Below are 16307 nucleotides of genomic sequence, written 5' to 3' on the forward strand. Positions count from 1 at the left end.
TATATACCGGCTGGGTAGCCTCCAACCTGATGGCATGAACATTGACTTCTCTAACTTCCGTTAACGCCCCTCCTCCCCTTCCTACCCCATCCCTGACATATTTAGTTGTTTGTTTTTTTTCTCTTTCTCTGCCCATCACCCTGCCTGTTCTCCATCTCCCTCCGGTGCTCCCCCCTCCCCCTTTCTTTCTCCCGAGGCCTCCCGTCCCATGATCCTTTTCCTTCTCCAGCTCTGTATCACTTTCGTCAATCACCTTTCCAGCTCTCAGCTTCATCCCATCCCCTTCAGTCTTCTCCTGGTTTTTCGCTTTTCCCCCTCCCCCCCCCCCCCCACTACTTTCAAATCTCTTAGTATCTCTCCTTTCAGTTAGTCCTGACGAAGGGTCTTGGCCTGAAACGTCGATAGTGCTTCTCCCTATAGATGCTGCCTGGCCTGCTGTGTTCCACCAGCATTTTATGTGTCTAGTAGATTAGATCCATCCACCATAAATCATGTTATTGGTGTGTTAATTAGAACATAGAACAATACAGTACAGGGACAGGTTCTTCTGTCCATGATGTCTGTGTCGAAAATGATTAAGTAACATCCCTTTTGCCTGCACATGATCAGCATCCTTCCATTCACTGCTTATTCATTTGCCTCCCTGAAAGCCTCTTAATAGCTACATTTACATTTGCTTCCACTATTTCATCTGGCAGTCTGTACCAGGCACCCACTACTCTCTGGTTTAAAAATGAAGTTGCCTGGCACATCTCCATTGAACTTTCACTTTAAATCTATGTTCTCGAGTATTTGGCATTTCTACCTTAGGACAAAGATTATGACTGTCTACCTTAAATGATGCCTCTCATAACTTTATAAACTACTCCTCTTGGCCTCTAATCCTCCAGAGAAAATAACCCGTTTAGCCCAACCTCTCCTTTTACCACATAGCCACTAATTCAGGTAAACCTCTTCTGTACCCTTTCCAAATCCCCCACACCTTTGCTATGGTAGTGTGGCTAGAATTGTACAGATACTCAAAATGTGGCCTAACTGAAGTTTTACATAACTGCAACCTGACTTCCAGACTCTTAAACTTAATACCCTGACCAATTGAGTGTGAAAGATTGAATGGCGGCCACTCTCTAGCACATTGGTCTTGAGTGTGTTAACCATCGGTTTGTGTACATCTTCAGGGCACACCCCTCCTATCACCACCCAGCCTAGATCCAAGCGTTGCGCAAAGGGGGCAAAGGGGGCATTGACCTGCTGCCTAACCTTGTGCACCCGGAGAACGTCTCTCCCTAATAGCAGGAGTATTTCTGCTTTTGGATCCAGTTCTGGGATGTGTTTTGCGATGTGGCGGAGATGTGGCTGGTGTAGCACCGCACTTGGTGTCGGGATCTCAGTGCGGTTATTCATGATTCCATCGCACTCTAAGAGCGGAGGGAGACAGATGACGACTTTACCATCCAGGGACTCGATCTGGATGCCTTCTGCCTTCCTTCCTTGGGTTTCCATGTTGCCTGAGCAAGTTCTGAGGTAGTATGGGAACTGCTCACTCTCAATGTTGAACAATTTAAAGAACTCTGGACTGACTAGTGAGCGATTGCTCTGATCATCCAGAATCACATAGGCTTTGATGGCCTTGTCTTTGGCTCCTTTAGGGTACACCTTAGTGATGCAGATCTTGGAACAAGAACGGCTTGACTGAACTTGACCGCAAACTTCTGTACAGTTCGAGCTGACAACTGTTGTCCTGGAGTGAGCCTCTCCCTCCCCGCCGTCCTGTTGTGGGGGTGAAGGAGCGTTGTCGGTTGTAAGGGCTTCAGTCTTGAGCACTGAGACGGGTTTATCAATGTTGAAAACATTTGAAGAGGATCTACCTGGCTTAGTGTAAATCGTATTGCTTCCTGGACCCAGGAGGCTAGGGTTGTTTCGCATCTTCGCCTCCTTGCGCACAAACTCAGTGAGGTGCTTAAAGGGAGGAAATCGACCACCGTGGCCTTCCTTGTACTCTGAGGCAACAGGCAGCCACCTGTCCTGCAGCCCAAATGGAAGTTTGTCCATGGTTTGTCTAATCCCGGATGGAGTATATAGGTATACTAGACCAGCTGAGTAGCCATCTTCTTTGGCGCCTTGGATCTCCATGAGTAAATCTCCGAATTCTCTTAACTTAATGTGGTCTTTGGCTGACACCTTAGGAAAGTTTTCCAGACGTCGATATAGCGCCGCTTCAATAATTTCAGGGGCCCCATATCTCTCCCGAAGTCTCTCCCACGCTTCGCTTAAGGCTAGCCCGGGTTTGTTGATGTACACTGAACGTATGCGTCTCACCTGTTCGCGTGATTCTTTTCCCAGCCATTTCGCCATAAGGTCCAACTCTTGGGTTGCTCTGAGCTGGACTCCGTCGATAGCTTTGGTGAATGTGGAGTACCATGCACGGTAATTTTCAGGTTTATCATCAAACTGGTACAGTCCCGAAGTGACGAGATCCCGTCGTGCTAAATACTGCATCGTGGGATCAACTGTAAGCGGCATGCGGGCTGGAGAAGTACGTTGGCGCCTATATGACTGAGAGTGTACGTTTCTTATGGAATTTGCCGTCCTGGATTCGACCTCTGCATCTCTTTGCACCAAATCTAGTAAGTTTGGTGTCGAGAAGTATTGGTTGTCAGCTCTTTCATTCTCGACTTCATCACCAAGTCGCGAGGGTAAATTATCTTCCTCGTATGGATGTGATGCAATCGTGCCTCTCTGAGGTTCCTCGTAGCTGGGGAAGTTATCGAATATGTATGGGGAGGAGAGACGAGCCTGCCTGTCTATTTGAGATTGTACATAGTCGCTTGTGCGTTCCAATCTGGTCCTTTCTAAAGTAGATCTTACTTCGGTCTGATCATGCGTCTCTTCAGCTTCTTCTATGTACTCTGCTTCCGCCTTGGCAGCTTCTTCTTCTCTTTCTAGCTGCAGCACTTGCAACTTTGTCGATATCTTTGCCATTTCCAACTGGGTTTCGGCTTCTCTGGTGGCCCTTTCCTTCTGGATTTTGGCTTCTCTGGCGGCCTTTTCCTTCTGGATTTCGGCTTCTCTGGCGGCCTTTTCCTTCTGGATTTCGGCTTCTCTGGTGGCCTGTTCCATTTTCAAAACTGCTTCTTGTCTGGCGTAGCGCAGTCGCACCCTGGCGGCTTCTGCCTTGGCTCTTGCCTGGGTGGACTTACTTGATGTCGCTCTACTGCCCTTGTCGCTGGGCGGCATCGACTTGATGCTGGATCGAGCTGACATTGCAGCACTTGAAACACCTGATAATGTCGCTTTTTCACTGTAACGTTCTCCTTCGGGTGTAACTAATAACGCCGAATTCAACGTCGAGATAAACCACAGTCAATGAAACCAGATCGCAGTAAGATTAACCATTTACTGTTCACTCTTCACATTAACATATGGTGAAAACTGTTGATAAAACAATACAAGATTGATACAGTATTTGTTCCTTTCTTAATATCACATTTCCATTGTAAATACTGTAAAAGTGACTATAACTACATTACATGAAGGTGCAGTATACAGGCAGAGTTTACCTACGCCATTGACTACTTTAAATACACTTCAATGCAAGCTATCCGCAACTCTTTAACTAACGAAAACATAAACATTATCGACCGTCGTTACTTTTAACAGGATCGGCGTTAACATCTTAGTTCAATATATCGATTATCTATTAACTTACAGCGTTGCTCTCACTGTGATTTCTAATACTTGCAAAACAACTTCTGCTCAGGTGTGCCTCGTGGTGAGCTCCCCACCCTCGCGTTGATCTCAAACCGGTATTTTCCCACAGGATGCGGCGAAACCGGATGTGACGTCATCGCATGCCGATATATTTTACATGCAATGAATATACTTTAAACACTTCTAATTCTAACTAGAAAATACTAACAAATGAATTACTAAGCGAAAATATTATAAACTAAATAACTGTCGTAAAGACAACACACTCCCCGCCTGACCTTCGTAAGGTCACAATGAACAGAGTACAAAACTTAGTCTCTTAATCAGTCATTGGGTAGAAGTAGAATAACTTCTGTAACTGGCCTTTGGTAAATTTTCACATCGCCTTGGTCGGTGGTCTTCAATTCGATCTTCCTGACATGTCCATCCCCACTAGGGAATGTAGCAGTGATTCTGGCCATTGGCCAGCTGCTGTGGGCGATTTGCTTGTCCCTGAGCAGGACTAAGTCTCCAACTTGAAGATTCCTGCGGGGTTCTGTCCACTTTTGTCTCTGTTGCAACAAAGGTAGATATTCCTGTCTCCAGCGAGACCAGAACTGATTTGCCAGAGCCTGGACTTGTCTCCATTGCTTTGTGTACAAATCCTTGTCTGAGAAGTCTCCTAGTGGAGGGGGTGCTCCTGCCTTCTGCGTAAGGGGCATTGATGGCGAAAGTATGAAGGGGTTTTCTGGGTCAGGAGACACAGGTAGGAGTGGTCGTGCGTTTAAAATGGCTGTGACCTCTGCCATTAGGGTGCACAGTACCTCGTGGGTCAATCGGGTGCGTTGCTGCATCTCAGGTTTCCTTTTCCGGGTTTTCCGTAAGGACGTGAACCGTTTGACTGCCTGCTCTTTGTTATCTGGTGAGCGCTGGCGTGGTTCTCTGAAAGGCAATGGGGCAACCCCATTATTTGCTTTATCTCTGAAGACCTTGGTGTCCTTTGTTTTTAAAGAAATGGCATCTTGAGCTGATTGTGCAAGTTTATTTCCATGCTCGGTTTGAACGAAAACTGACTGACCTAGCGTCTCGTCAGTTACTTTACGCTTGTTAACGTCTTGTTGTGCTTCCTTAATGCACGGGACACTCGGGCAGAGTGCAGGTGTGGAATGCAATACCTCGGAAGACGGTGGAGGCCAATTCTCTGGATGCTTTCAAGAAGGAGCTAGATAGATATCTGATGGATAGGGGAATCAAGGGATATGGGGACAAGGCAGGGACTGGGTATTGATAGTGAATGATCAGCCATGATCTCAGAATGGCGGTGCAGACTCGAGGGGCCGAATGGTCTACTTCTGCACCTATTGTCTATTGTCTATAAGCCCTCATTGCCACTTTATCTCCTTGCATGACCACTTTTAGGAAGCTGTGGAACTGGAGCCCAAGATCCATCTGCACTTGAATGCTGTTGAAGGTCCTACTGTATACACTACTCTTACGTTTGACCTCCCAAGTCTATCATTTCACACTTGCCCGGGTTAAACCCCAACTATCATTTAGCTGCACAATTGGGTGACTGACCTACATGCTGTTATTGAGTCATAGAGCACTGCAGCACAGAAACTGGCTCTTCACCCCATCTAGTCTGTGCTGAACTATTATTCTGTCTGGTCATGTCGATCTGCACCTGGACCATAGCCCTAAATACCCCTCCATGTACTCACGCGAATCTCTGTTGAGTATTGAAATCGAACTTGTATTCACCACTTTCTTTGCCAGCTCGTTCCACACTCTCACTACCCTCTGAATGAAGAATTCCTCTCATGTTCTCCTTAAGCATTTCACTTTTCACCCTTAACCCATAACCTCCAGTTTCAGCGTCACCCAACCTGTGTGGAAAAAGATCTGTGTGAAAAAAACACGAGGAAATCTGCAGATGCTGGAAATTCAAATTCAAGCAGCACACACAAAATGCTGCCTGGCCTGCTGTGTTCCACCAGCATTTTGTGTGTGCTGCTGGAAAACAATCTGGTTGCATTTATCCTATCTCTGCCTCTTATAATTTTGTATATCTCTTATAAAATCTTCCCTCATTCTCCTAAATTCCAAGGAATAAAGTCTTAACTTATTAAACCTTTCCCTATAACCCAGGTCCTCAAGTCCCAGCAAAATCCTTGTAATGTTCTCTGCATTTTCAATTTTGCTGTTTCCTTTGAAAACTTTCTTCAGTGTTCATATCCTTCGGAAACCTTTACTATCCATTTTTGTTACTATTTGCTGCAGGATACAATTCCTGAGAGCTAAAATCACAGCTTCATCTCTAAGTTAGGGGGTCACGCATTCAAATTTCTTTCTGGGTATTCAAGCAGCTCAGTGCGATACTAAGGGAATCGTTCTTCAATTTACAGCACATGAACAAAAGGAATTATGAGCAGCATCTTTAATATATTAGAATGTCGCAAAGGGCTTTGCAGAAGGCATTATCCAAGAAAATTTTGCAATAAGCCACGAAAGGAGCAGGAGGAGCAAATGAAAGCTTGGACAAAGTGATGGGTGTTAAAAGGGTGACATTGTGGGAAGAGAAAGCAAGCTATTTATCAGGATATTGCTTATAAGAATGTTAGATATAAAACAAATTGCCCATTGTGTTTTATACTTAACAAAATGATTTTACTTCAGATATCCTGGGGCTATTTGAGATGTCCTGAGGTTTGTGAAGGGCAAGTTCATGTTTTCTTTACTTTTCAAAAAAATTGCACTGAAAGACGTTCTCATATTTCCCATAACCTTCTGCATGTGTCAGAAGCTCTGATTCAGCAACTTAGGATAATTCTGAATGTAGTTTTCTGTGGAAAAAAATGTGCAGGGAATAGCAACTGAAACTGCAAGGAAAGAATTCCCAAGGCTCTAGAAATATGTGCTGTCAAGTATTGATTAACTGTGAATTTTTGGAATAATATAAAATATTGTGAATCTGTTATAGTAGTTTCTATATTCCTAATACAAAATACAGAATTGCATTATTAACAGGAGAAATTGTTCTTATTATGGTTATCACCTGGAAATATGATCTTATTTGATGTACATATCCATAGTCAAGGTTTAATTATTTTTATTAAATTGTTGTATTGGAGCTTCTTGCATTCAAACACAAGAAACATTGAAACAATGCTGTGCCAAACATGTACTTAATTTAGAAATTACCTAGGATTACCCATAGCCCTCTATTTTTCTAAGTTCCAGGTACCTATCCAAAAGTCGCTTAAAAGACCCTATCGTATCTGCCACCACCACTGTTGCCAGCAGCCCATTCCACGCACTCACCACTCTCTGCGTTTTAAAAAAAAATTAATAATAATCACCCCGACATCTCCTCCGTAGCTACTTCCAAGCACCTTAAAACTGTGTTCTCTTGTGTTATCCATTTTAGCCCTAGGAAAAAAGCTTCTGACTACCCACAAGATCAATGCCTCTCATTATCTTATGCACCTTTATCAGGTTACCTCACATCGCCCGTCACTCCGAGGAGAAAAGGCCAAGTTCACTCAAACTATTCTCATAAGGCATGCTCCCAGTCCAGGCAACATCCTTGTAAATCTCCTCTGCACTCTTTCTATGGTTTCCATCTCCTTCCTGTAGTGAGGAGACCAGAAATAAATGCAGTACTCCAAATAGGGTCTGATCAGGGTCCTATATAGCTGTAACATTACCTCTCGGCTCTTGAACTCAATCCCATGATTGATGAAGGCCAATACACTGAATGCCGCCTTAACCTCACAGACAACCTGCGCAGCAACTTTGAGTGTCTTATGGATTTGGACCCAAAGAACTCTCTGATCCTCCACATTACCAAGAGTCTTACCATTAATACTATATTCTGCCATCATATTTGACCTATCAAAATGAACCTCCTTACACTTATCTGGGTTGAACTCCAACTGCTACTTCTCAGCCTAGTTTTGCATCCTATTAATGTCCCGCTGTAGCCTCTTGCAGCTCACCACACTATTCTCAACACCCCCAACCCTTGTGTCATCAGCAAATTTGCTAATCCATCCCTCCACTTCCTCATTCAGGCCATTTATAAAAATCATGAAGAGAAGGAGTCTTTTATGGGATTGAATATTTGAGTAAAATGTACAACTGAGCTTTCTTTAAGGGTTTGAATCCTTTGAGATCTTGAATCCAACTCTTTAATCATCATTTACAGCCCAGAACATCCTTGTAGTTCACAAAGGAAAATGCTAAAGAAATTGGAAATCTGAATTAAAAGTAAATGCTGGAGGTATTCAGCAGGTCTGATAACATCTGTGGAGGGATTAAACTATGTTAACATTTCAGGTCGATGCCCTTTCATCAGTGCATTCATCAGTTGTGAGGAAGATCAGTGATCTGGAGCATGGAATTGTGTTTTTCTTGCTCTGCAGATTGTTGCACGGTGGGCTGAGTATTTACAGCATTTTCCTAAAACCTTTTCCTTACAAAAACAGCAGCTGACTGCATTTTTAAACCAAGAAGGTAATAAATCTCTCAGATCAGGCTCAAAGATTCTCTGAATTGCAGTAGACATTCTTGGTAACCATTCCACCTTCAGTGGAACACTCCTACCTCTAAGTTTGAGGTAAACAGTGATACATCAGTAATAGATGGGAAGATGTGCAGTATCAAGGGTGGCATATTATACATGAGATGTTAAATGAGGTTCTTACTGCTCTGTCAAGCAGACCTCAATGATCCCAGATCACTGTTTTTAATATGAACCAGAAAGTCATCTCTATCCCCACAATCCACTAAAATAGATTACTGATCATTGTATTGGTGGGGATTGTGAGAGCTTTCTGTGAACAAGTTGATGAGTGTATTTCATAAATTGCAGCACCAAGTCTACTTCGATCATATTGGTTGACTCAGAAGTGCATTGGATATCCTGAAATCCAGGTCTGTCTTTCTTTAACTACAATTTTGATGGAACATACAGACTGAGGTGTTTTCTGGTAAAGTAAGTGGGTTTGCAAGCCTACTTGGATACACCTTAACTAAGAATGTAGAGTCTGTAGTCTATTGTAACTTGCCCTCAGCTAGCATCATTTCCAAGCCTACACCAATGTATGCTGATGTGTCTGGAGAGAAGCTCACTTTAATTTTCTGTCTTTTCTGTTAAGCCCTTGCCTCTCCTTTAATCAGTGCTTTTTTTTTTTGGGATGAGTACTGCAGAGACAGAGATTGCTGTCTGGAGATTAGTGAAAGTTAAGTTTTAAGGCTTATGCTTCTTTAGAGTAGCCTGACATTTCTGTGTAGTTTTCTGAACCAAATATTATGCATTGTCAATTTTGCCTCTTTGTTGGATGATCTTCATATCTTGTACTTTGTATGACTGGTGGTGATCATTGATGTGGTAGACTAAATAGCTCTTGGAAAAGGACAGGTTCTGATCATTGAAAGCCATCTAGATATTGAGCATTTCAGTTTTTCTCTGTTGTAAGATGATTATACATGGGAGTAGGATGTGTGGCTCCAGTAAATGTGGGCTGCATGAGAACCTAGTGAGATAGTGGGGTTTGTCTAGTGAGGACCACACAGAAATGTTGCCTTCTGACCTAAGTAGTGGGACACAGGTCACTGCATCAATGCAGTATAGTTTTTGGAGGGTGCATTTTGTACAGATTATATCAGCACTGTTTTATTGATGTCCCTACGATTTTTGTCTTGATCCTGTCAGCTCATAGTGTCATATGTTTGTGGGTGAATACCTCATTGTGGCTGCATTCTTTTTATTTGTATTGATTTAGGAAACTGATAGTTGAATTGTTTGTTATCCATAAAACCCAGTTGTAAAACTAGAGATATATCAGGTCTGGATTATTTTTCAGTAGATTAGCATCGTGTACTTGTCATCAGTTGTAGATAACTTCTATAAGCTTTGTTCTTTGCTGTAATTCATTGTAATACATTATAGTACTTAAAAGTAAATTCTTTTCCAAACTTGCCTTTGCCTCTGCCAGGAATTGGTTTATTATTGTCACATCAACCAAGATGCAATGAACAGCCATTGTCTGCATGCTATACAGATAGATCATTTCATACTTAAGTGGATCTAGGTAGAAAGAGAAGGAAAAAAAACCCACACACACAATATAGTGATACAGAGAAAGAACAGTGGTTCAAGAACATACTGGACATACCCAAGCCGAAAGCCAAGGATGAACCAGGAAGTTCATACACTGCTGAGATTAGATCTGTAGCATTCTAGACTGGTGATCCAGAAATATACAAGAAGTCCAGGTATGACCTATGGAAGGCTATTTTAAGGGCAAAAATGCAATTCTGAATGAGGTTAGAGACAGAATTGGATGCACGTCAGCTCTGGCAGGGTTTGCAGGCCACTGCTTCTTGCAAAATGAAACCTAACATCATGGACGATTGTGATGCTTTGCTCCTAGATGACTTCAATGCCTTTTATGCATGCTTCAAAAGGGGGAATAAAACTGCCCCTCTGCAAATCCTTGCAGTTTATGGTGATCTCGGTCTTGGAGGCTGACAACAGAACATCTTTCAAGGGGTGAACCCTCACAAGGTGTCGGGCCCTGATGGTGTACCTGGTAGGGCTCAGAAAACCTGTGCCAACCAACTGGGGGAGTGTTCAAGACCATTTGCAATCTCTCACTGCCGCAGTCAGATGTTTCCACCTGCTTCAAAAGGCCAGCAGTCATACCAATGCCCATGAAGACCAGGGTGAGTTACTCAAAGACTAATACCCAGTGGCACTCACATCTACTGTGAAGTGCTTTGAGATGTTGGTCATGGCCAAAATCAACTCCTGCCAAAGCAAAGACTTGGACCTGCTGCAATTTGCCGTCACTACAATAGAAAGTTGAGGGGTTCTTGATTCTGTTGTTGCAACCTGAGTCCACAAATGGTAGACTGGACTTCATTCGCAACTTTTTGAGATTTCTTAAGGTCACCCTCTCCACTTCTGACCCCTCGATGAGGACTGGTATCTGTTCCCTCGCCTTACCCTTCCTGAAGTCCACAATCAATTCTTTGGTCTTACTAGTGCAAGGTTGTTGCTGCGACACCACCCAACCAGCTGATCTATCTTGCTCCTGTATGGCTCCTCATTACCTTCTGAAACACTAATTTTCTCATTGGCAAATTTATAGATGGCATTTTATCTATCCCTAGCCGTACAATTCTGGGTGTTCAGAGAGTAGAGCAGTGGGCTATCCATGCATCCTTGAGTTGCGCCAATGTTCATTGTCAATGAGGAGAAGATTAATTTTCGATCCACACAGACTGTGGTCTCCTGGTGAGGATCCATTTTCAAAGGCAGCTATAGAGGTTTTGGAGCTTTTTGATTAGGACTGAGGGTATGATTGCGTTGAACACTGAGCAGTAGTCAATATAATAGCAGCTTGATGAAAGTACACTCAGATCCTCTATAACTCTACCCTGCATAGCGCTGATTCATTGCAAGGTGGTTATTCAATTCTTTATTGAAATTTTTAAAAAGGACGAAGATTCATTCTAAGCAACATTGAAAACTTCTCAAGCAGCCACCGTTATATTCAATCAGCCAATGAGAGTGCTTTACATAAACTCTGAGCCACTCTCCCTTGCGTGTGTAAATGTTCTTGTTCCCCCACCAATTTATTCCTTTTTTTTTCACCCATAATGTTTGGAAAATGGCCTGCAACTTCCAGTGAGGGTAGTATATCTAAGATGTTTAGGAAAAGCATTAGCATGGATCTCAAACTGCAAGTGACATGGTGTGAGGATGTTAATGATGGTGGTGTTGAAGAGTTATTGCACTTTCATGGTGAGAGCCTTAATAATGAAGAGCTTTAAGAATTGGCAGAGCAGTGCACCCTGGGTGAATCTGAGGATACGGATAGAGAAGAGGAATCACCAGCAAGAAGCCTACCACAAAATTCCTCAGCACTAGCATCACCACGATCACTCAAGTCATGGACCAGTTCATCAATAGTGACCCTGACTGGGAATGAAAGAATAAGGCAAAGAGAGGTGGGTTCTCAACATGATTTCCTTCTACTGAGAACTGCTTCATGAGAAGAAACTTAAAAAGACAGGCAAACCTCGATGCCTACTTGAAGAAGAGGACTCATAGCCTGGTCCCTCCTCTAAAATGTGACCATGACCCACTTATCTTTTCTGCTGGTGCGAAGTGTTCCTTCTCCACTGATGTACAGTTTAGGCCTATTTGCGTGTTTGTTACTCCACAGATTAGCATATACATAAAATAATATACATCTCAGGTTTGATTTATTTTTTAAAATCAGCACATTCTCTGTCAATTTATGTAATGTTATAATGATCCCTCAAAATGCTGATTTACATAGTGCTGCACCTCTGAGGAACGCTTCCTCAGCGTGTGGCAGGGTCTGAGTGCATTACTAATGTCCAGATGATCCAAGGCCGTGTGGAGAGCCAGTGAGATTGTATCTGTTGTAGACCTATTGTGGTGAGAGGCAAATTGCTGTGGTTCAGGTCCGTGTTTAAGCAGGAGTTTATTCTAGCTGTAACACGCTGTAAGGTTTCACTGCTAAGGCTAATGTAATAGCTTCTATCTGATGTTTCACTGCTAATGTAATGGTTTATCTGTAGCAGCAATGTTTGGGTTATGGCTAGAGATAACGGGGCTTTGGAATGCAGGGGTTAGCCAATGAGGAAATGTTGTTCTTTCTTTTGAGTCTGTAAGAGAGATTTTTGTGGTCTCTCATTGGGGATCGATGGAGAGAGAGGATGCGTATGGAGAGAGTTGGAAGACCGCCGGATGGAGTGGACTGAGGAGCGAGGGCCCAAGGGCCGGCTACGCTTGGAGGTCGACGGGAACAAATGAACGAACAGTGAGCTCCAACGATGCACAATAAACTTTTTCCTTAAAATGGGCCCTTTTTCTTTTCATTTTGTTTACTAACCCTCTATCCAGATTAAGATTTATGAAGTTCAATCATTTAATTGCATCTGGTGTACTGTCTGATATTTTGCAGTGCGGATTTGTAACCGGGCAACACATCATGCAACATCCACACAAACGAGATTTCTCAGTTTGTCGGGGCCAGAAGTTGTTTTCCCCGAGATGAAAACGTGCTAGCAGAGCTGAAGGTTACATAGCCATGACCGGCCTCCTAAAGCACTTCCATCACAATAATTGAGTGCCACTGGATGACAGTCATTGAGGCAGCTTACCATGCTCTTGGGCACTGGTTTGATTGTCACCCTTTTGAAGCAGGTGAGACTGTAGCACTGAGAGATTGAAGACTCAGACAGAGATCACAGGGTCTCTGGATGCTGCAGGGATTCACATAGATGTAGTTTTATTCTGTCCATAGAAGTCATTGAGCTCATCTGGGAGCAAAGTGTTACTACCAATCATGTTGTAGGTTTTGCTTTGTATTGGCCAGGGCTGAAGTACATCCAATTCCATCTCTAACCTCAATTAGAATTGAATTTTTGCTCCTAAGATGGCCTTTTGTAGTTTGTATGTGGATGACCTGTATAGTTCTGAATCTTCGTTCTGAATGCCACAGATCCAGCAATCAGCAGGCTAAGAATCTCCTGGTTCATCCACAGCTTTTGATTCTGGTTTTATTGGCTCTGTTCTTGTCGGCACACACTTATCCATGCAAGTTGTTGGTGACAAGCATGGTATATTCGTTCGGTCTCAAAACTGAATCCCTAATATGGTCCAGTCCACTGACACAAAGCAGTCTTATCATAGAACCATAGAACATCACAGCACAGAAACATGCCTTTTGGCCCTTCTTGGCTGTGCCAAACCATTTTTCTTCCTAGTCCCACTGACCTGCACCTGGGCCATATCCCTCCAAACCCCTCTCATCCATATACCTGTCCAAGTTTTTCTTAAATGTCAAAAGTGAGCCCGCATTCACCACTTCATCTGGTAGCTCATTCCACACTCCCACCATTCTCTACATGAAGAAGCACCTCCCTAATGTTCCCTTTAAATATTCTCCCCTTCACCCTTAACCCATGACTTCTGGTTATTTTCTTCCCTGGCCTCAGTGGAAAAAGCCTGCTTGCATTCCCTCTATCCCATCATAATTTCATATACCTCTATCAAATCACCCCTCATTCTCCTACGCTCCAGGGAATAAAGTGCTAACCGATTCAACCTTTCTCTGTAACTCAATTTCTCAAGTCCCGGCAACATCCTTGTAAACCTTCTCTGCACTCTTTCAACCTTATTAATATCGTTCCTGTAATTAGGTTGCCAAAACTGCACACAATACCCCAAATTCGGTCTCACCAATGTCTTCTACAACCTCACCATAACATTCTAACTCTTGTACTCAATACTTTGATTTATAACATTTATAATATTTTGATTTATAATGTACCAAAAGCTTTCTTTACAACTCTATCTACTTGAGAAGCCACTTTTAGGGAATTATGTACCCGTACTCCTAGATCCCTCTGTTCTACTGCACCCCTCAGTGTCCTACCATTTACCTTGTATGTTCTACCTTGGTTTGACCTTCCGAAGTGCAATACCTCACCTTTGTCCACATTAAACTCCATCTGCCTTTTTTCAGCCCATTCCTCCAACTGGTCCAAATCCTTCTGCAAGCTTTGAAAACCTTTTCACTATTCACTATACCTCCAATCTTTGTATCATCAGCAAATTTGCTGATCCAATTTGCCACATTATCATCCAGATCATTGATATAGATGACAAATAACAATGGACCCAGCACTGATCCCTGTGGCACACCACTAGTCACAGGCCTCCACTCAGAGTAGCAATCCTCCACTACCACTCTCTGGCTTCTTCCATTGAGCCAATGTCTAATCCAATTTACTGCCTCTCCATGTATACCTAGCAACTGAATCTTCCTAACTAACCTCCCATGTGGGACCTTGTCAAAGGCCTTACTGAAGTCCATGTGTACAACATCCACTCCCTTCCCTTCATCCACTTTCCTGGTAACTTCTTTAAAAAACTTTAATAGATTGGTTAAACATGACCTACCACGCACAAGATGCACAGTCTTGTAAGTGCTCCTTCACTTACCTTGACCATACCTTCTTGATCCTCACTAATGGTGCTGTAGTCTTTAGTCTCTGCCTCTGTGCAGGGAGTAGTATAGCTGGTTGATTGTATTTTCCAACGTGTGGGTGTAGGATGGCATGGTGAGTGTTCTCGATGGTGGTGTAGTTGTGGTTAAGGGTGTTGGCTCCTCTGGTTGTTGTCATGACACTAGACTTTACTTCCTGTGTTCCATCTCTTCATTTGAGATCTGGCCCACAGAGATGTCACCAAATTTGTAATTGGATTTTGTTGTTGTTTTCACAGTTTTCATTTCCCCAGTCCTTTGGCCATCGTCCATCTCTCAGTTGTTCATAGAAGGGCATAAGAAATAGAAACAGCAGTTCCTGCTGCTTCTTGTCCCTACCATTTTGATGAATACCTGTACTTCATCTACTTTCCCCACCATTCCCCTTTATTCTCCTGACTTCACAGTATTTATTGATCATACCCCTGAGTATGTTCAATGACTGATCATCTACAGACCTCTAAGGTACAATAGATCAGCTGGTTGAATGTTGTTACAAAAACAACCTCGCACTCACCAAGGAATTGATTGTGGACTTCAGGAAGGGGAAGTTGAGGAAACACAGCAATCCTCATTGAGGGATCAGCAGTGGAAAAAGTGAGCACTTTCAAGTTTTTGGGTGTCAACATCCTGAAGATCTATCCTGGGCCCAACATGTTGATTCAATTACAAAGAGGGTGCAAAAGCAAATATGCTTCATTAAAAGTTTGAGGAGACTTGGTATATCACCAAATGCTATCACAAATTTCTATAGATGTCCTGTGGAAAACATTCTAACTGTCTAATGTGGAGGAGCCACTGCATTGGATTGAGAAAAAGCAGCAGGAAGTTGTAAACTCAGCCAGATCCAACATGGGCACTAGTCCCACCAACCCTTGCCCCCTGGTATTGAGGACATTTTCAAAAGGCAATGACTCAAAAAGGTGTAATTTATCATTAAGGAACCCGTCATCCAGAATAAGAATGCCTTCTTATTCTACCATCAAGGTGGAGGTACAGGAGCCTGAAGACACAAACTAATGATTATTTTAGGACCAGCTTATACCCTAGCATCATCACAGTTCTAAATGGACGATGAATTCATGTGCACTACATCATTATTTTCTTTATATTGCTCTCTTCTTGAAAATTTATGTATATATATATTCCTTATTGTAATTTATAGTTTTGTATTATTACTGCATGAATTGCATACGATTCTGATCCTGATAGTCCTATATGTCATACTTTTTACCCTTGAAATTTTGTGCACTCTGGTAATAGGCTTTAACAAGAGATAAGTACAGCATGGAAACAGGACCTTTGGCTCATCAAGTCTGACCACCCATTTACACTAATCCTACATTAATCCCATTCTATTCCCTTTACATTCTAAGCAACTTCTCCTTGATTTTTACCATTTACCTACACAACAACGACAATTTACAGCAGCCAGTTAACTAACCACACTTGCAGCCTTGAGGTGTGGGAGGAAACTGGAGTACCAGAGGAATTTTCTGCAGTTACAGGGAGAACGTGTGACCG

General features: G+C 42.8%; 1 protein-coding gene across 2 annotated transcripts in view; it reads left to right on the forward strand.

Annotated features, from left to right (window-relative positions):
- pcca (propionyl-CoA carboxylase subunit alpha) overlaps positions 1 to 16307 on the forward strand; it is a 463897-nt gene that overhangs the window by 90456 nt on the left and 357134 nt on the right. The window lies entirely within an intron of this gene.

Source organism: Hypanus sabinus, chromosome 5 (assembly GCF_030144855.1).
Source record: "Hypanus sabinus isolate sHypSab1 chromosome 5, sHypSab1.hap1, whole genome shotgun sequence".
Classification (NCBI taxonomy): Eukaryota; Metazoa; Chordata; class Chondrichthyes; order Myliobatiformes; family Dasyatidae; genus Hypanus; species Hypanus sabinus.